Genomic DNA, 5,995 nt, shown 5'->3' with positions numbered 1-5,995 from the left:
AATATGGTTGGATTCACAACCTAAGGATAGCCTAGACTCTTGGGACAAGCTGGTCACTGCATTCTTGGATAAATTCTTTCCTCCTCAAAAGTTGAGCAAGCTAAGAGTGGATGTTCAAACCTTCAAACAAAAAGATGGTGAATCCCTCTATGAAGCTTGGGAAAGATACAAGCAGCTGACCAAAAGATGTCCATCTGACATGTTTTCAGAATGGACCATGTTAGATATATTCTATTATGGTCTCTCTGAATTTTCGAAAATGTCACTGGACCATTCTGCAGGTGGATCTATTCACCTGAAGAAAACGCCTGAAGAGGCTCAAGAACTCATTGACATGGTTGCAAACAACCAGTTCATGTATACCTCTGAGAGGAATCCCGTGAATAATGGGATACCTCAAAAGAAAGGAGTTCTTGAAATTGATGCTCTGAATGCCATATTGGCTCAGAACAAAGTGTTGACTCAACAGGTCAACATGATCTCTCAAAATCTGAATGGATTGCAACATGCATCCAACAGTACTAGAGAGGCAGCTTCTGAAGAAGCTTATGATCCTGAAAACCCTGCCATGGCAGAGGTTAATTACATGGGTGAACCTTATGGAAACACCTATAACCCATCATGGAGAAATCATCCAAATTTCTCCTGGAAGGATCAACAAAAGCCTCAACAAGGCTTTAACAATGGTGGACGCAATAGGCTGAACAATAGTAAGCCATATCCATCATTTTCTCAGCAACAGACAGAGAACTCTGAACAAAACAATTCTAATTTAGCCAATATAGTCTCTGATCTGTCAAAGACCACTTTTAGTTTCATGAATGAAACAAGATCCTCCATTAGAAATTTGGAGGCACAAGTAGGCCAGCTGAGTAAGAAAGTTATTGAAACTCCTCCCAGTGCTCTCCCAAGCAATACAGAAGAAAATCCAAAAGGAGAGTGCAAGGCCATTGATTTGATCAAAGTGGCCGAATGCACTAGGGAGGAGGAGGACGAAATTCCTAGTGAAGAAGACCTCCTGGGACGCCCTTCAAGCAAGAAGGAGTTTCCTATTAAGGATCTAGAGGAATCTGAGGCTCATCTAGAGACCATAGAGATTCCATTAAATCTCCTTCTGCCATTCATGAGCTCTGAAGATTATTCATCCTCTGAAGAGGATGAAGATGTGACTGGAGAGCAAGTTGCTCAATATTTAGGGGCTATCATGAAGCTGAATGCCAAGTTGTTTGGTAATGAGACTTGGGAAAGTGAACCTCCCTTGCTCATTAGTGAACTGGCTTGGATTCAGAAAACTCTACCTCAAAAGAGACAAGATCCTGGAAAGTTCCTAATACCTTGTACCATAGGCACCATGAGCTTTGAAAAAGCTCTATGTGATCTGGGGTCAGGGATAAATCTTATGCCACTCTCTGTAATGGAGAAGCTGGGGATCATTGAGGTACAACCTGCCTTGTTCTCATTACAATTGGCAGATAAGTCTTTGAGACAAACTTATGGAATGGTAGAGGACATTTTAGTAAAGGTTGAAGGCCTTTACATCCCTGCTGATTTCATAATCCTAGACACTAGGAAGGAAGATGATGAATGCATCATCCTAGGAAGACCTTTCCTAGCCATAGCAGAAGCTGTGATAGATGTCAACAGAGGTGAGTTAGTCCTTCAATTGAATGGGGACTACCTTGTGTTTAAGGCACATGGCCATCCCTCTGTAACAGAAGAGAGTAAGCATGAAGAGCTTCTCTCAGTTCAGAGTCAAGAAGAGCCCACACAGTCAAACTCTAAGTTTGGTGTTGTGAGGCCACAACCAAACTCTAAGTTTGGTGTTCAAATTCCATATCCAAACTCTAAGTTTGGTGTGGAGACAACACACTAAATTGACCTGATCATCTTGTGGCTCCATGAGAGCCACTGTCAAGCTATTGACATTAAAGAAGCGCTTGTTGGGAGGCAACCCAATTTTATTTATCTAATTTTATTTTATTTTGTTTCATTGTTATTTTTGTGTTTAATTAGGTACATGATCATGAGGAGTCACGAAAAAATAAAAAAAATTAAAAACAGAGTCAAAAATAGAAGAAAAAAAAATTTTTCACCCTGGAGGCAGCGTAGACTGGCGTTCAACGCCAGTAAGATGCATCTGGCGTTCAACGCCAGAACAGAGCACCATTCTGGCGCTGAACGCCAGAAACAAGCAACAACCTGGCGTTTAACGCCAGGATGCGCACACAGAGGACGAACTGGCGCTGAACGCCAGAAACAAGCATGAAACTGGCGTTCAACGCCAGAAACATGCATTACATGGGCGTTTAACGCCCAGAACATGCACCAATGGGCGTTTGAATGCCAGAATGATGCATGGAGGCAATTTACATGCCTATATGGTGAAGGAATGGTATTTCTTTTCACCTCAGGATCTGTGGACCCCACAGGATCCCCACCTACCTTTTCTTTTAATCCTAATCACACTCTCCTAATCCAAATCTCATTTTCACTCTTCCCCATATCACACTTCCCAAAACCCCATTCACCATTCACATCAACCTCCTCTTCCCCATAAATCCCACCTACCCTCATAAAATTCAAATTCAATTACCCACCCTTTCCCACCCAAAATGGCCGAACTACCACCCTCCCTCTCCCTATAAATACCCCTCTTTTCTTCTTTATTTTCACACAACACAAACCCCTTCTTCTCCCATATAGCCGAAACCAATTCTCTCCCTCTCTACATAATCTTCTTCTTCTTCTTCTACTTTTCTTTTCTTTCTTGCTCGAGGGCGAGCAAAATTTTAAGTTTGGTGTGGAAAAAGCCTAAGCTTTTTGTTTTTTCATTCACCATCAATGGCACCTAAGACTGGAGTATCCTCAAGAAAAGGGAAAGGGAAGGCAAAAGCCTCCACCTCCGAGTCATGGGAGAAGGAAAGATTCATCTCCAAAAGCCATCAAGACCACTTCTGTGATGTTGTGGCAAAGAAGAAGGTGATCCCCGAGGTCCCTTTCAAGCTCAAAAAGAATGAGTATCCGGAAATCCGACTTGAAATCCAAAGAAGAGGTTGGGAAGTCATAACCAACCCCATGCAACAAGTCGGAATATTGATGGTTCAAGAGTTCTATGCCAATGCATGGATCACTAGGAACCATGATCAAAGTATGAACCCGAATCCAAAGAACTATCTCACAATGGTTCGGGGGAAATACTTGGATTTTAGTCCGGAAAATGTGAGGTTGGCGTTTCACTTACCCATGATGCAAGGTGATGAACGCCCCTACACAAGAAGGGTTAACTTTAATCAAAGGTTGGACCAAGTCCTAATGGACATATGTGTGGAAGGCGCCCAATGGAGAATAGACTCCAAAGGCAAACCGGTCCAACTAAGAAGACTGGACGTCAAGCCTGTAGCTAGAGGATGGTTGGAGTTCATCCAAAGATCCATCATCCCTACAAGCAACCGATCTGAAGTTACTGTGGATCGGGCCATCATGATCCATAGCATCATGATTGGAGAGGAAGTGGAAGTTCATGAAGTCATCTCCAATGAACTTTACAAAATAGCCGACAAGCCTTCACACATGGCACGGCTAGCCTTCCCCCACCTTATATGTCATCTATGTTACTCGGCTGGAGTTATCATAGATGGAGATGTCTCCATTGAAGAAGACAAGCCCATCACAAAGAAAAGGATGGAGCAAACAAGAGAAGTTCCTCACGGCCCTCTAGAAGAACATGAGGAAGTTCATCATCAACAAATGCCTCAAGGAATGCACTTTCCTCCTAACAACTATTGGGAGCAACTCAATACCTCTTTAGAAGATTTGAGTCATAATGTTGAACAATTAAGGGTGGAACACCATGAACACTCCATCATTCTCCAAGAAATAAGAGAAGATCAAAGAGCAATGAGGGAGGAGCAACAAAGGCAAGGAAGGGACATAGAAGAGCTTAAGAACATTGTTGGTCCTTCAAGAAGAAGACGCCACTAAAAGGTGGATTCATTCCTTGTTCTTCATTTTCTTTCTGTTTTTCGGTTTTTAGTATTATGTTTATCTATGTTTTGTGTCTTTATTTCATGATCATTAGTGTGTAACCATGCCTTAAAGCTATGAATAAAATCCATTAGTCCTTCACTTCTCTTAAATGAAAAATGTTTTAATTCAAAAGAACAAGAAGTACATAATTTTCGAAATTATTATTGAATTTAATTTAATTATATTGATGTGGTGACAATACTTTTTGTTTTCTGAATGAATGATTGAACAGTGCATATGTCTTTTGATATTGTTGCTTATGAGTGTTAAAATTGTTGGCTCTTGAAAGAATGATGAACAAAGAGAAATGTTATTGATGATCTGAAAAACATCATGAAATTGATTCTTGAAGCAAGAAAAAGCAGTGAAAAAAAAAAACAAGGATCCAAGGCTTTGAGCATTAATGGATAGGAGGGCCCAAGGAAATAAAATCCAGGCCTAAGCGGCTAAATCAAGCTGTCCCTAACCATGTGCTTGTGTCATGAAGGTCCAAGTGAAAAGCTTGAGACTGAGTGGTTAAAGTCGTGATCCAAAGCAAAAGAGTGTGCTTAAGAGCTCTGGACACCACTAACTGGGGACTCTAGCAAAGCTGAGTCACAATCTGAAAAGGTTCACCCAGTTATGTGTCTGTGGCATTTGTGTATCCGGTGGTAATACTGGAAGACAAAGTGCTTAGGGCCACAGCCAAGACTCATAAGTAGCTGTGTTCAAGAATCAACATGCTTAACTAGGAAAGTCAATAACACTATCCAAAATTCTAAGTTCCTAGAGATGCCAATCACTCTGAACTACAAAGGAAAAAGTGAGATGCCAAAACTGTTCAGAAGCAAAAAGCTACAAGTCCCGCTCATGTAATTAAATTAATATTCATTGATATTTTGGACTTTATAGTATATTCTCTTCTTTTTATCCTATTTGATTTTCAGTTGCTTGGGGACAAGCAACAATTTAAGTTTGGTGTTGTGATGAGCGGATAATTTATACGCTTTTTGGCATTGTTTTTATATAGTTTTTAGCAAGTTTAAGCTACTTTTAGGGATGTTTTCATTAGTTTTTATGATAAATTCACATTTCTGGACTTTACTATGAGATTGTGTGTTTTTCTGTGATTTCAGGTAAATTCTGGCTGAAATTGAGGGATTTGAGCAAAAGTCTGAAGAAGGCTGACAAAAGGACTGCTGATGCTGTTGGAATCTGACCTCCCTGCACTCGAAATGGATTTTCTGGAGCTACAGAACTCCAATTGGCGCGCTCTCAACGGCGTTGGAAAGTAGACATCCAGGGCTTTCCATCAATATATAATAGTCCATACTTTATTCGAAGAATGACGACGTAACTTGGCGTTGAACGCCAAGTTCATGCTGCTGTCTGGAGTTAAACGCCAGAAAAACGTCATGATCCGGAGTTGAACGCCCAAAACACGTCATAACTCGGAGTTCAACTCCAAGAGAAGCCTCAGCTCGTGGATTGATCAAGCTCAGCCCAAACATACACCAAGTGGGCCCCGGAAGTGGATTTATGCATCAATTACTTACTCATGTAAACCCTAGTAACTAGTCTAGTATATATAGGACATTTATCTATTGTATTAGACATCTTTTGACCACTTTAAGTCTTTAATCATTCGGTCACTTGATCATGGAGAGGGCTGGCCATTCGGCCATGCCTGAACCTCTTTTGCTTATGTATTTTCAACGGTGGAGTTTCTGCACACCATAGATTAAGGGTGTGGAGCTCTGCTGTACCTCAAGTATTAATGAAATTCTATTGTCTTTTATTCAAATCTCTCTTATTCTTATTCCAAGATATTCATTCATACCCAAGAACATGATGAATGTTATGAGTCAGATTACCCTCATTATCATTCTCACTTATGAACGCGCGTGATTGACAACCACTTCCGTTCTACATGCAACAGAGCTTGAATGCGTATCTCTTAGATTCTCCAACAGAATCTTCGTGGTATAAG

The sequence above is a fragment of the Arachis hypogaea genome, chromosome 10 (assembly GCF_003086295.3).
Source record: "Arachis hypogaea cultivar Tifrunner chromosome 10, arahy.Tifrunner.gnm2.J5K5, whole genome shotgun sequence".
Lineage (NCBI taxonomy): Eukaryota > Viridiplantae > Streptophyta > Magnoliopsida > Fabales > Fabaceae > Arachis > Arachis hypogaea.
This window is presented reverse-complemented; position numbering follows the sequence as displayed.